Raw genomic sequence first — 13,965 nt, 5'->3', positions numbered from 1 at the left:
ACACACACACACACACACACACACACACACACACACACACACGAAACTGATCTCTGGCCAAGCCACTAGGCAGCTTGGAAGGAAGGGGAAGAGGGTGATTTCAGAATCCAAATGTGAGCCTCGGGCGAAGCGAGTTGCATCTCTGCAAGTCTAGGGACTGGGACTTAATCACTCACTAACACAGGCACGCTCCTCAAGATCTGGGACCCCCACCCCTCAGCACCGCGGTAGGCTTTCCGTATCCGTCACTGAAAATTAGTTACGCTATACTTTCTAAAATTCCTCCAAAACACCTGGGGAACTGTTCCCAGCTAGCTGACCTGAAACATTAAAATCATGGGTATCTCTTAGTGCTGGTCCTTTCTCTTAGATACTTCAAAGGAGCGGAGATAAACTGGCCTTTGACTTTAAGTCACTGACCTGCAATTCAGAAGGTAAAAATCTGATCCCGGTTAGGGTACTAACTCACCACCAGCAACAGGCCCCCCTCATGAGGCCGCCTGTTTTCTCAGCTGTAAAGAGCTTTATGTCTTAGAGCCTCCATGCATCCCTCCACTACCCACTTCACCCAGGGAGACGGCACAGCGACAGAAAGATAGTGTGTTCAAAACGGGTTATTTCATTAAGGTTCTCTTAGTGGAGGCCGATGCCACTCGCTGAGCGACCGTGGTGGACACGGCAAGCATCTGGAGGCTTCCGAATTTTCATCCGCCTTACCAAGATTTTGGCGGTGAGGTGTCATCCTCATTGGATGTTGCCCTCCTCTGTCAGCCTAGCACCTGGTAGGGCTACTTGGGAAGGTGACAGGGTCGGTCCACCGCCCAAGCTGGGGGGGGGGGACTCGGCTACGATCTACCACTAGGTGGCAGACTCAGTCCGTTTGAAAAATCACCGCGCAGCCACAGCCTTCCACAAACGACTGCCCCCCACTTTTTTTTTTTTTTTTCGGATCTGTTAGCGGGAGGAGGTTGCCTCTAGAAGCAACGCTGCAAAACATTTAATTTACTAGATGTAATTCCGTTCTTCCCGATGCTCACTCCTCTAGCAACCACAACGCGGTCTCTGGAGCTGCGTTCATGTATTACTCGTTGGTTTTTCCAGCCCGAAAGGCTGAATGTATTAGAAGGGAAGGAAAGGGTGCGCTTGTCTTCAAAAAGCAGAATGGAACTCGAAGGTATTAGCAGAGCTTCTTGCCAAACACTGGTCGACCAGCAAAGAAAGTCGGGAATAAACTCCTGATTCCCACGGAGAAAAGGGGTCCTGGAGGCCAAGGGCAGGGTTCCACCCAGGCTTACGGCTCGGTAAAGGCGGAGGGTGAGGGAAGAGGGGCTGACTTTGGCCTTTGGCGGGGGTGCTGGTCACAGACTGGGAGGCGGGGAGGACCGGGAAGAGCCATTCCTGGCTTCCAGCGGGGCGAAGAGAAAGGGGCCGGCTTCGCCACGACAGGGCACCCTCGCTCGGATCACTGCGGCGGCATTGCCACTTGTTGCGCAGTGCAGGAAGCCGGTACGCGCCACACTGTTTCGACTCCCAGAAGGCTAAAACCCAGCTACAGACCAGCCTACCGTTGCCCCACGCCATCCAGAAACCTCCGTCCCCAACCCAGCCCCCACAGACACGACCATCACCGCCAGCAAAACTACAGGACTTTCAATCACTGGTTTGTTTTTACACCAAGACATTTCTCCTTATCTCAGTGTCAGACTGGCAACAGAATTCAGGTGCTCTGAGAAGTCAAGTCCAAGGGGGAAGGAGGCTACTTCCGTCTGGAGAACTCACCTACTTAAAGCCAACTAGGCAACCCTCCCCGCGCGCATACACACACACACACACACACACACACACACACACTCCAACTTCTTTGCCTCTTATGACACTATCCTGGCTAGAAAGCAACGCTTTTCCTCCCCATTTGAGAAATCAACTACAAAGTCCTTTTTTAAAAGTTAGTTTTGTCTCCCCTTTCTAAAGAAAAAAAAAATCCTCATAAGGTCATTTCACAATGTTTTTCAAATATTTGACTTTTGCAAGTAGAGAGTTTCACCTACCAAGGGGTGGCGCTGCCGCACCACCTCCTCTAAATCTCTTCAAGTTTTTCACAATCAAGTGGGTTGTGAGTGTGCCTACCAGGCAGGGGAGAGAGGGAAGGAAGGATTTTGACATCTAGTCCTGGCTACCATTTACTCAACCAATAACTGGAACTCTTCAAGGCTCAGCAAGCGACAGCTTAAGGGTTTAGAGTCCCATCCCCATCCAGCAAACCCAGAATAAACTGGAGAGTCTTTTCAAGAAAGCATGGGGTAAAACCCTTCACAGTTGAGCACAGAAGAAAAGGCCAACTGGAGAATTCCCTCTTCTGGCTTCCTTCTCCTTCAAGCTGCCCAGTTTACCAACAGCTTCTGGCCTTATTGTCACTATCAACAGACCCTTAAAACCAGCCAATGCTTGGGCCTGCAGTATTGGAAAGTCTTCCAAATAGGATATTGGAAACTTCTATTTATAAGTGGGGGGAGGGGGAAATATTTCCCATCTACAGGTTTCTATTTCAGCCTGAGGACCCAACTGGAGTCACTTTAGCAAGGGAATGCCCATCTCCTGGAGCCCTCTTTCCATTTCCTCCTCCCCCAGAGACAATATTCTTTCTTCTTAACCCCCCCCCAAAAGTATATATTTTAAAGCAAGAATGTGATTTCACCTCATTCCTTTGAGCTCATGTTTGCTACCTCCAGGAATAGCGTGTGGACTGGGGCCAGATGAACTTCAACTTGGGCTGCAGATTTACGAGGTTCTGTTCCAGTGCCAAAGGCTCTTGGTAGTAAATAGTGAGCAAAATAGATACCTGTCTCCTGACACATCTTGCTGGCCCCCCTCTTATTTTTTTAAGTTATTTATTAAAACCACACACACCTTGCAAAGAAAAAGGGAAACTGGCAGTCTCTGTAGAGGAAGCCGGTGGCATCGCTCAGAGCCACAAACTGTATTTCTAAACAGCCCTTTCCCTGGTTCCCTCTGTCCTGCCCCAGTTTTTTTTTTTTTTTTTGACAGACCTGGTTCCCTCTGTCCTGCCCCAGTTTTTTTTTTTTTTTTTTGACAGAAAAAAAAAAAGCATCTATTGATACTTTACTTAAAAAAAAAAAGTAAAGAGTTACAAGATTTTCCTCCTGGAAACTATAAACTGAATGGGGAAAAAAAATCCATAAAAGATTAAATCAGTTTCCAGTGGCTGCTGGTGGTGGTGGGGAAGATGACCAGCTCTCTGTAGTGGTCAGGGACCCAGTAACAGCTCTGGACTTTCAGTACCCTATTTGGGGTCTTTCTCTCCGTTCAGCTGCTGGACCCCCACCACCAACTCTTAACCACTGCAAAAGGGGGCACCCCATAAAAGGGGTCTTTTTCATTCTTCTTTTTTTAATCTACTGGGTTGTGTTTTTGTTTTCCATGCGGGAGCTTTAAAACTCAATTATTGTAACGCTAACTCCATTTTTCGCCAGAGTTCCAATAACACGGCATCACAGAGGCAACGCAATCCACAGTTCTCAAGACACTGACCACGGTCACTACCTCTCGCAGCGCGGTGGCCCCTAGCTCCCGCGGCCCTAGAGCGCAGCCCATTTCCGAGGCTCCAACTCCCCACCGGCTCCCGCCCCGGGCCGCCGCCGCCGCCGCCGCCTTCCCCCATTCTTACTCCCTCGAGGAGAGCCACAGGTTGCAAATCCAACCAGCCTCGCAATCCGTTTTTGCAAAATCACTCACAAAGATCTCCCTTTCGCGCCCGCGCCCCCTCCTCCCGCTCCGGGTCCCTCGTCCAGGGCCACAGCGTGCCCTTCTCTCCTCCCGGGTCTTGCGCGTAGGAACGCGGGCTGGGGCTGTTTGTTTTTCCCCTCGCCCAGTGCAAGGACCTCGGGAACCTGAAGCCTGACGTCGGCTACTCTCCCGTCTGCAGTCGTCTTTTTACAAAGCTCGCACCATGGGAAAAAATAAAACAAAATTTAGGAGAGGCGGGGAACAGCCATTGGGAGCTAACACCGAGTCACGCAGCGCCCAAAACACAAACACCGCGACCGCCAGAAATCCCGCCACCTTCCCGCTCGGCTGGGCCGTCCTGTGAAGCTTCCCCGAGTCCCCGCACGCTAAACGGCACCGCAGGTGCAAACGCGCACCCCTTTGCCACCCACCCCCCAAATCCCTGTCCCGCCACCAGCCTCTCTCCTCAGGATGAGGAGAGGGAGCGCGCGGGGGTTCCCGACTCCCTCGACTGCAACCAAGAAAGAATAATTTTCAAAGTATTCAACATCCCCGCCCCCAGGCAAGCTAAACCTCCCCCAAAACACAGGACAAGGGGACACCAAAACACTCGGATCTCGTCTGGAAGATCGCGGCTCTAAAAGGAAACAGTAGAAACGATACTTCAACTGGGCTTATGGGGGGGGGGGGAAACAAAACCCGAGGAGTTCGCTTGCATTTTTCCTCCCAAATCTCGGCTCGGAGGAAGGGAATCTAGAGGAGCGAGGCCGGTGGAAGGGAGCCAGCGGGGCGAGCGAGCGGGCAGCCTCCCTCCTCGCCTCCCGGAGTCACCAAGAAGGACGGGAGAGGAGAAGGAAAGAGAGGCGAGGGAGAGGAGGAGGGAGGGAGGGAAGGGGAGGCAGGAGCGAGGGAGCGAGGAAGGCAGTTTGCAAGCGAGAAGAGGGAAAAAACACAGCCGCCCGAATCCAGCGAGATCACAAGCCGTACGCAAGCAGCAGCAGAAAGAGCGAGAGCGCGAGCGCGCGTCCTCTCCGTCGTCTGGGGCCAGACAGCCCCCAGACTTGCCCGGAGCACCCCCCAAACACTGTCTCGTTCTCTCGGCTCCGGCCGCCCCCTAATTCCCCTCCTTCCTCTCCTCCACCTCCTTTTCCAAAACCAAAACAACACAAGGGAGGGCGGCAAAAGCCTCCTCAAACCGGCCGATTCACTCAAAGACAACAAGAATAAAATAATAAATATATAAAAATCTATATCCTAGAGTGGGAGAGACGTGGGACTAATCTTCGGCATTTATTTTAACACCTGACAGCTAGAATAAATAAATATATACATTTATATCAATAGATACACATAGGAAACTTGGAGCCAAAGCATTTGGCAAGAGCGGAAAAAAAAAAAGAATTAAAAGGTAAAATAATGATCATGAGCAGCGGCGGCGGCAGCGGCACCAGCGGCACCAGCGGCGGCGGCGGCAGCAGCAGCAGCGGCAGCAGCAACAGCAATAATCACCTGGTGTCCGGCCTTTCCTAGAAACTTCTTGCATCACCACTTCTAAGAACCCCAGTTCTAAGAATCAACAGAGCTCAATTCTCGGAATTTGAGCTGCGGACTTTACCACTGCTACGTGGCAGGGGAGGACTCGGTGTCAGCTCTCCGGGACTTTTGCCTCTTTTGTCCCATGGAAAGCCCTCAAAACCACAATGTTTTTCCAGTTTCCGGAAGATTTCGAGGTCCTCAGCGGCCGGACGTCCCGGATTTGGAGGTTCGGGTTCGAGGCTCGAGGGGCCAGACGGCGTCCCTCCCTCCCGGGGCCCCGCACAATGGTACGGCCTGCTCCGCCAGCGTCACGTGGGCGCCCCCTCTGTGACGTCGGCGTCTTCGCTGTAGCAAAGCTCGGCCTCTGGAATTCTGAGAACTAATTTGCTATTCGGTGACATAAGAGGGGGAGTGCGCTTTGCTTTCCCGGGGTCTGGGGCTAATTCCTCCTCTCTTACCCATAAACTCAGCTCCTCGAGCTAAATACACAAAAGGGAGCGAGAGGTTCGACCCGTTGGAAAAAGTCTGTTATATATAGTAGCTTTAGAGGCGAGTAAGAGAAAAAAACAATAAACACCACAGCTCTTTCCAGCTAGAATATTAGGCACCACGAGAAAAATATTTGCCAAGCAGTCTTCGGTGGGTTCATTTGCTTTATTTTATTTGGGTCTTCTTTTTGGTTTGGTTTGGTTTGGTTTTTCCTTGTTAATTGTGGTGGCTTGGGATTTTTTGGTGGTTGTATTTTGATGATTTTTGGATTTTTTTTTCCTTCTGATTTTTGCCTTTTGCAAGTTTGTGGTGTTACGTAAATAGTAGGATCCCGCATCGGTTGGATTTTGTTTTGTGTGTGTGTGTGTGTGTGTGTGTGTGTGTTTTCTTATCTAATCTCTCAAGCATTTTAAAGAAGATGTGTTATTTTAATATTGTGACTATTGAAAGCAGCTTCAGTTTTTGATCGCATGTAACAATCCCAACCCCCACTTTTTTGGGGGGGGCGATGCAATTTTCTTCTTCCCTTGGACTTTTTACTGAGAGGAGGCTCTCCTGCACTTGAGGGACATGTTCAAAGGGTTTGTTTTGGTTTGGTTTGTTTCTTTCCAGGACAGCAAGTGGTGGGTTTACTCTTTCTGTTATTGTTGACTGTTAGGAAATTTCTTGTTGGAAGAAACGTGTGTGTATTTGGGTATGTGTACGCATGTGTTCTACAAAATTATGTGAGCCAAATACATATTTGTGTTTTGCTTTTTCTTAAGGTCTTGATCCCCCGCGCTCCCCCCAACCCCCCGCTCGTTTCAAGGTCGTTGTAAAAAATCTCTCCTGTCTGCGTTGAAGAGATCAGCCGGAGGGAATTCTAAAGGCCTGCCGTGCCAGGATCACAGATACTGCGTGTATTTAGAACAGCCTGTGCTACAACTACAGCGCTCCGCACGCAGCACTGGCTCCTTAGCTTCGGAGCTCACTTGGGAGGAGGAGGAGGAGAAGGGGGGAAATCTTTTCTTTCTTTCTTCTTTCCTTTCTTTTTAAAGGCAAATGCAGTGCAGAATCATTTCACTGTGGGCCTTGGTTTGTTTATTCAGAACTGCCAGTTTCCCTATTTAAATGTTGGTTGGGGTTTTTTCCCCTCCTACTCATCCCCGAATGAGGGAGACTCTTGTTTCTTTTATGTCTCTCTCTTAAAAGAAGGGTGTGAGGGGAAAATAATATTTCAGATTCCTCAAGAATTAACCCAAAATGTTTGGACCAGAAGCAGCTTTCAAAGGTCAGGCTGTTCTGAGCCTTGGCTATGAGAGTCCTTCAGGCGACTCATTAAATTACAGATGAGTTCTTAAAGGTTCCACAAAATTTCTGCACATGTTAATTTCCAAAAAAGATATGGCCCAAAATAATCTACCTCTCCCTACCTCAAATTTGGGTTTATAATGGAGAAATGAGCAGAGCTACGAAAGATTACGGGCTGTTTCCTGGGATATTTGGCATTTCTTTCCGAGGAAAAGTCCCTAAGAAGTTCAGATCTGTTGCTGAAAATGTTATTGTCAGTGCACCCCACCACCACCTTTAAAAGGCTGTGTTGGGAATTTTAGAACCAGAAGAGGTCCAAAGGGGTTGATTATTTTCCACAAGGTCTGGAGCTTAGGAAATATGCGTGTCTGTTCCTATGAAATCTGAATATTTTAATACTTATTGACAGATGGATTACTGCAGCCTCTGCAGAAAAGCCTGCCTTGTAAAGGATTTTTGAAAAATATACATAGGCCTAATCCTGTCACTGTTGTTGAAATGAACATTTTACCCCCAAAGACACATGATATTGTCAAGTGCAGATTCATTCTGCCAGAAGGCGGACTATCTGCTTTTTTATTGTCTCCTTCCCTTTCCTTTTCAGAGTTTTAAATGAATTCCACTGGATTCAAAACGATACCCCGATTTTGCTGAAACGATTTTCTCTGTGCATTTATATGTGTGATATTTTTTTCTATCTTTGAGTGCAGTCTTACTTCAAGATTTCTCAGGTGTATCTGTATATGGTTTGGAATGTGAAATGTATGGCTCTGACCTATTATTGATCCTACGATGGAGATTACTTTTATGATTTTTGGTCACTTTTCTAATCAAAGTTGTCATCCTGCCTCCTTGGTCCCCTGCGGTCGCCCCCCCCCCCAACACAGTTTGTCCCTCCTGCGTTCTCTTTGCCACTCCAATCTTAGCCCCATGGGGGCGCTGCAGAGCAGAGGGAAATCTCCCTCTGGCAGTAGAACTAGCCAGAATGGGGGCTGGGAAGGAATTCACCCTTCTTGTACCTCAGACCTTTTTAATTCTTTGCAGGGAGCCCCTGGAGGGAAAACCCACCAGGCCTAGTTTATAGATAATTAACCCCACCACTAGGGACCTCAAACCTTCCCTGCACATTATTTCTGGGACCAAGTGCCAGAGACCCACATTTCTATGACCGTTGTTTTTTGTTTTTGTTTTTGTTTGGGTTTTTTGCCAAATCACTGTTTACATTGACAGAAATTGATCAGAAGGACACGGTTAAAAGAAAAAAATATTGAAAATATTCTGAAGATAGAGACTCTAGGTAGATCCCTTTCTCTCTACTGAATGAACAGTGAGGAAAATTGTGCACCCACTTCCCAATCTCTTTTCAAATCCTAGGAGCGTAACTGTCAAATTTTATACCAGTTGACTTGCTTCCAAATTGTCCTTCTTTCTCTTAGTCTTGATCTCTCCCCATCAGTAGCCAGTTGGCATCACTGTGTGGGCTCCCTCACTCCCGCAGTGCTATGTTATAGGATTAAAGAAAGGATTGACTTGAATATATTCAAATTCTTTTAAATCATCCTTAAGAAGCTCTAAAGAGAGATTCCGTGTCTGGGGTCTTATGAGTGATTCCTGTAGACTTGGAGGGACTATGTATCAACCGTCCTGTGGTTTAATGGTTACTGGCTATTAATACTCAGAATAGAGGACCAGGCCAGTGGACTGGGCATAGTAATAGGTTCCTGAACGCAGCTGCCGGGTAAATATAAGCTTCGTTACAAATAAAATAGCCTGGTCCTAATATTACAACTATTTAAGGAAGGGAACAGATTTTGCATCCAGTTCCCCACAATTCAGTCATAGCTGAAAAGGAAACTATCCTTCGAATAAATACCGTCTTGTCCTCTTTTTAAGGGGGCTCCAAACAGGAAGTTGGTTTCACCTGTCAGGAACTTCTGGAAGCTTGGTAGATCTTTAAGCTATCTATCACATCTCAGGATGATGGATTTTAGAACGGTAAAGAACCTTACAGATCAGTCACGCAACTCCCCCAGGCTTCTCTCTTTCCAGAGGACAGGCTGGCCCTCACCAGAGGCATGCATGACCCTAGGACACAACTGAAAATGGGTCTCCGTTTGATGGTCCTGTGTCGTTTCAGAGAATGAGGGTGATCTGACTGCCTGGCTTTGGAGGAGGGTGTCCTGTTTTCTGGCAGAAGAGGGGAAAGCAAGGCTGCTTCGGGTTTCTCGTTAACTGTAAATTGGTTCTCAGAACGAACTCCAGGTCACGATGCTACTTCTGAGTTTTGATGGACATTTGTGTTTGGTTGTGTTTGTCACCTGTGCTGCGGTACTTGACACTACTTCTGATGGGTGTGGAAGATGCTGTCCACCTGATGTAGAAAATTTTACCTCTTCTTTTTCTCTCAAATCCTTCATTTAGACTTATTGTAGACAAGCTCCCTACATTATCCTTGGAGAAAGAAGGGAGATTTCTTGGTATATTTTAGAGAAATTGAGCAGAAAGTTTTGAGACAGTAAAAGAAAAAACAGAAGATGATTTCCAGCTACTACCTTCTGAAAAAGAAGTGTCAACGTTTAATTTTGATCCATATGCTGCCTGCTTTCAGCCTGTTTTATTCTGAGACTTTTTTTTTCTTTAGAAACCTTTTCTAGCCTTGCTCAGAGTTTCCCCCCAAAACACTGATTTTCCACACTTTTCTCACTTTTTTAAAATGGAAATAAATATCAGGAGCTTAAAATAGAGAAGTGATTGGGGGGACGCCTAATCATTTGTTTATTGCATTGGATCACTGTTTTGAATAGCAGGGTTTTCACTTCCTATGAAACTCTAGCATGAAGGAAAGCAGCAGCTGGACCAGGAAGGGATGAAGAGAGGAAAGCACTTGAGTGTTTGTAAACTCTGGGTAGCTGGCCCACCCTCCCTGCGGCTGCCTGCCGGTACTTAGCTGTCTTTACTACCTAAGGCTAGAAGTGGAAAAACTTGATTTGCGTGTTGTGCCTGCATTTTTTCCCCTTCTTCTCCACACCGCCCTCTGTACACCTGACCGTGCAGAAGCCTATCTGGAGCCGGCTGGCTGGCAGGCAGGCAGAGTTGGAGAGCGGAAGAATGTGCGGAGGGAGGGAGCGCTTCGGTACTTTTCCATTCACATCTCCACAGTGGCTTTTCTTGTTTATTTCACCCTCCACCCGCAGAAACCTTTCAGCTGCCTGAAATTCAAGTCATTGCACTACTCCCTGAGGTCAGACTACAGATGCTCCGTGCATGTTTCCTACATGTTGGTGTCTTCGTAACATATGTACATACAGAGACACACACACGCACACACACAAACACGTAACTCCTCAGGGGCATGGTGTGAGGTAGGAGAAAAAACAAACAAACAAACCTGGATTTGTTGCCAAAAAAGCCTTGGCTTCTAATTACAGTTCTGCCTGGAACTCCCTTATGGAACCTGGAGCAAAACTACTTGTCAGGACTCAGTTTCTTCAGCCGTGTGAAGAAATAACCCCGATGATTTGTGTGATGCCTATCTGTTCTAAATTCTATACCTTGATATCCAGACACATATTTACATAACTTTAAGATGGGGGGGGGACAGAAAGGAGCTGTATCTATATGTGTACCTGGCATGGGGGAAGGGGTTAAAATTTAAACTTCTAAGTAAAGAAGGCAGTCCCAGAATCCTCACCTCTATCAATTGTTAACCAATTGTAGACCAAAGTCTGGGGTTATGCTGAGTGGGTCTAAAAACTGACTGAAGATTTTTAACGTTGAGTTGGAGGAGACAGTTTCTAAGACCTTGTACCTTTGATCTCTAGCATTCATAATCAGCTGTGACAGTTCCCAAGTGTCTTTTCAGCACTATCCTTTTTTTTTTTTTTTGTTTGCCTTCTGTTTGTTTTTGGAAACTGTCCCAGTCAATGATAGGAAGATGACACTTGTAAACTGGGCAGTCTTTAAGCCACTGGGCCCCAAGTAGATGTGAAAAATATCTCATAACATTCACATACACACACACACACACACACATAAAGGAAGGAAAGAAAAAAAAAAACCTGAAGAGAGATTCCTAGTAAGAAACTTAGAGGTAGTTCAGCCATCACTGCCTTAAAGGTAATTATTTGAAGTTAGAGGAAATAACAGATGAGGAGTTTGCCCTAACAAAAAAAAAAAAAAAAAAAAAAAAAAAAAAAAAAAGCCTTGATCTTCCAGAACAAACTTGAAGGCAATAAAAGAGATACTTTCAATCAGTATCTCCTGTACTTTTTTGATCGCCATTCTTTAAAACAAAAGGTCTGACGTTTCTCAGGCCTGATTGTCTAGATGAAATAAGATCTTTAACGGACGTTGGCATCCTCAGGAAGTAATAAAACAGCCCTGTTTATTGGCAGTGACCTCCCTACCACCACCATGTCTCCTTTGACTTAGACCCTCCGGAATATTTTTGTCCATGTACAAGGAGACGTGGAGTCGATTACACTCTCTCAGTGTAAAACTACTGAGTTATAATATGCTAGAACTGGGAGAGTCCTTAGTAACAATCCAGTCCAATGCTACTGATGGTACAGAATTGGAAACTGAGGCCCAGACAGAAGGCATTTTCCACACCCACTGAATCGCTGACAGAGCCAGATCAGAATTCTGATGCCCCGGTTCTAAATCCATTGTTTTTGTTTTGTTTCGTTTTGTTTTGTTTTTTTCCATAGCTTATCACGGAAAGGAGATATAGGGTGGACAGCCCTGAAGAAGAGCCATTTGCTGTGGCCTTATGTTCAGAGAAGAGCTCAGAGTTGGACTTCTGACATGCTCTCCACTGAGGCTCTGCCTCAATCTTAGTGATACAATGACAGGATGGAAAGAAGACCTTCACACACAAGTTTTGTGTGCAGGTCCCACTGCAGGACCCAGTGTAGGAGCCCTCCCACTCTCCCACAGTGCCGTGATTTCATATTATTCCTGAATCTAGAATGGTCATCAATTGTGTGATTGTATTGTAATTATGTCTATGTTGGTGTTTACAATGTAGATTTTTAAATATTTTTGGGCTAGTAGCAATGAGCACACCTAATGCCCAGATTGTACCATAAAATAAGGATTTGCTAAAAAAAAAAAAAAAAAAGAAAGAAAAAGAAACCAAACAATACACAAAAAAATCTCTACATTGATGGGGGATATTTCAGAGACACTGGAGCCACCTTAAGAGCTCCCAATGGCCAAAGCTGAGAAATTTGAGCAACAAGATAGAATAATATTGTATTATAACCCAAAATATAAAATAAATATCCACACTTTTACACAGATGTAAATTAATTATGGGAAAAATTAATGAATGGAAGAGAAGAGACAAATTTTCCATGCAGAAGAATTCTGAATAATTTATGTAGATACTCACCCCTGAAGAAGGGAGGGTATAATTCCCTCTCCTTAAGTGTGAGCTGGGCATAGCGGGTTGCTTCCAAAGAGTGTGGTATGGTAAGGGGAGCGGGGGAGGTAATTTTATATGGAGAAACCAGACTAACACTATATCAGCCAGGACATCAAGGTCAACATCAACAATGACAAACCACAAAGAAAAAAACAATGATAAACCATATTGATTGTATGTACCTTTGATATAAGGTGGTGAAATGGGTCTTTACCTCTGTGGTCTTCCTCACATACCTCAGTCTATTTATGAGTAAAACATCAGGCACATTCTAGTAGAGGGGCGTCCTATAAAATGCTTGACCAGTACTCCTCGAAACTGTCAAGGTCATCAAAAACAAGGAAAGTCTGACAAGTTGCCACAGCCAGGAGTAGCTTAAGGAGACATGATAACTTCATGTAAAGTGTACTTAACGGAAAAAGACAGAAGGGAAATCTAAACGAATCTGAATACATGATGGACTTTAGTTAATAATTTTGTGTGAATATTGTTTCATCCGTTGTTACGAATGTACCGTACTAAGGTGAAATGTTAATAATGGAAGAAACTGGGTACAGGATCGTTCTCTGTACAATCTTATCATTTTTTATGTCAAAAAACCACTATATATATATATTTGCACACACACACATATAATCTCTCTCTCTTTTTTTCCCCCATACTAGACGCCTCTAAAAAGTGACCCAGGCTTCTCTTGAAATCTGAGAGGTCCTGCCCCCAAAATAGAGTCTGGAAAATGAGGGAACCTGCCTTTATTCTTTTAGTTTACTAAATTGAAAGCAATTTAGCTAATCATCTAGATAGAAAACTGTCTGGAAAACACTAGTGAGGCACCAAAGGCCAAATGTCCTTATAGTGGTAGATGACTGAAGCCACCTCATTGGTCTGCTTATTCAACATTTTTCTGTGGAGATTCTCTATGGAAACAAGGCCCTGAAAAATCTTTGCCATCAGTCCAAATGAGACATACAGAACTTGAGGATTCCTAACTGAGGTTGGGGGAGCCCCGAGAGCTTCCCAGGATGTCTGCTATTTCATTGTACCACGCTGGTAGAACTGTGGATCTCATCGGAGTTGTAACTCTGGGTGTCTAGGGAAAACAGCTGACGGGACCCTGCGACTCTGTGACTTTGTCTTCATCATCTGGATTTGACACTATAATCTAAACTCTCTTCCCTCTTCAACCTATTAGTTCCACAGTTGCGAAAGGCCCAGAGAGGGAAATGGTTTGCAAAGACCACCCCCAAAATTAATGGTAGAGTTGATTCCCGTCAACCAGTCCACCCTCAATCACTTATTTTGCTGCTGTATCTACTTTGGTAAGCTGAAGGCTGCTAGTACATTGATGTACATTACTTCAGGAATGCCTCCTTAATTTCTAACCAGTTGTCAGTTACCAACGGTGTCTAGTCCGCATGCTGTACTTGAATTTTAGGTGTCTCTGCCCTTTTTTCTCTATCTTTTCCCACGTCTATCAA

General features: G+C 45.8%; 1 protein-coding gene and 1 long non-coding RNA gene across 3 annotated transcripts in view; one reads left to right on the top strand and one right to left on the bottom strand.

Moving 5' to 3' along the window:
- Positions 1-5,353, bottom strand: part of BCL6 (BCL6 transcription repressor) — a 22,854-nt gene extending 17,501 nt beyond the window's left edge. For both annotated transcript variants that reach the window (XM_008705171.2, XM_040621468.1), the window contains exon 1: positions 5,254-5,353. The gene's annotated coding sequence lies outside the window, so the exon portion shown is untranslated. The remainder of the gene's footprint in view (positions 1-5,253) is intronic.
- A 126-nt stretch (positions 5,354-5,479) lies between these two features.
- LOC103676034 lies at positions 5,480-13,736 on the top strand. The gene is made up of 2 exons (XR_005832219.1): positions 5,480-5,919; positions 6,534-13,736. It is a non-coding gene; the product is annotated as an uncharacterized LOC103676034 (long non-coding RNA).
- Positions 13,737-13,965: the final 229 nt, after the last annotated feature.

Source organism: Ursus maritimus, unplaced genomic scaffold, assembly GCF_017311325.1.
Source record: "Ursus maritimus isolate PB19 unplaced genomic scaffold, ASM1731132v1 scaffold_4, whole genome shotgun sequence".
Lineage (NCBI taxonomy): Eukaryota > Metazoa > Chordata > Mammalia > Carnivora > Ursidae > Ursus > Ursus maritimus.
Note: the sequence above shows the minus strand (reverse complement) of the source record. Positions and strands in the feature narration are given on the sequence as shown.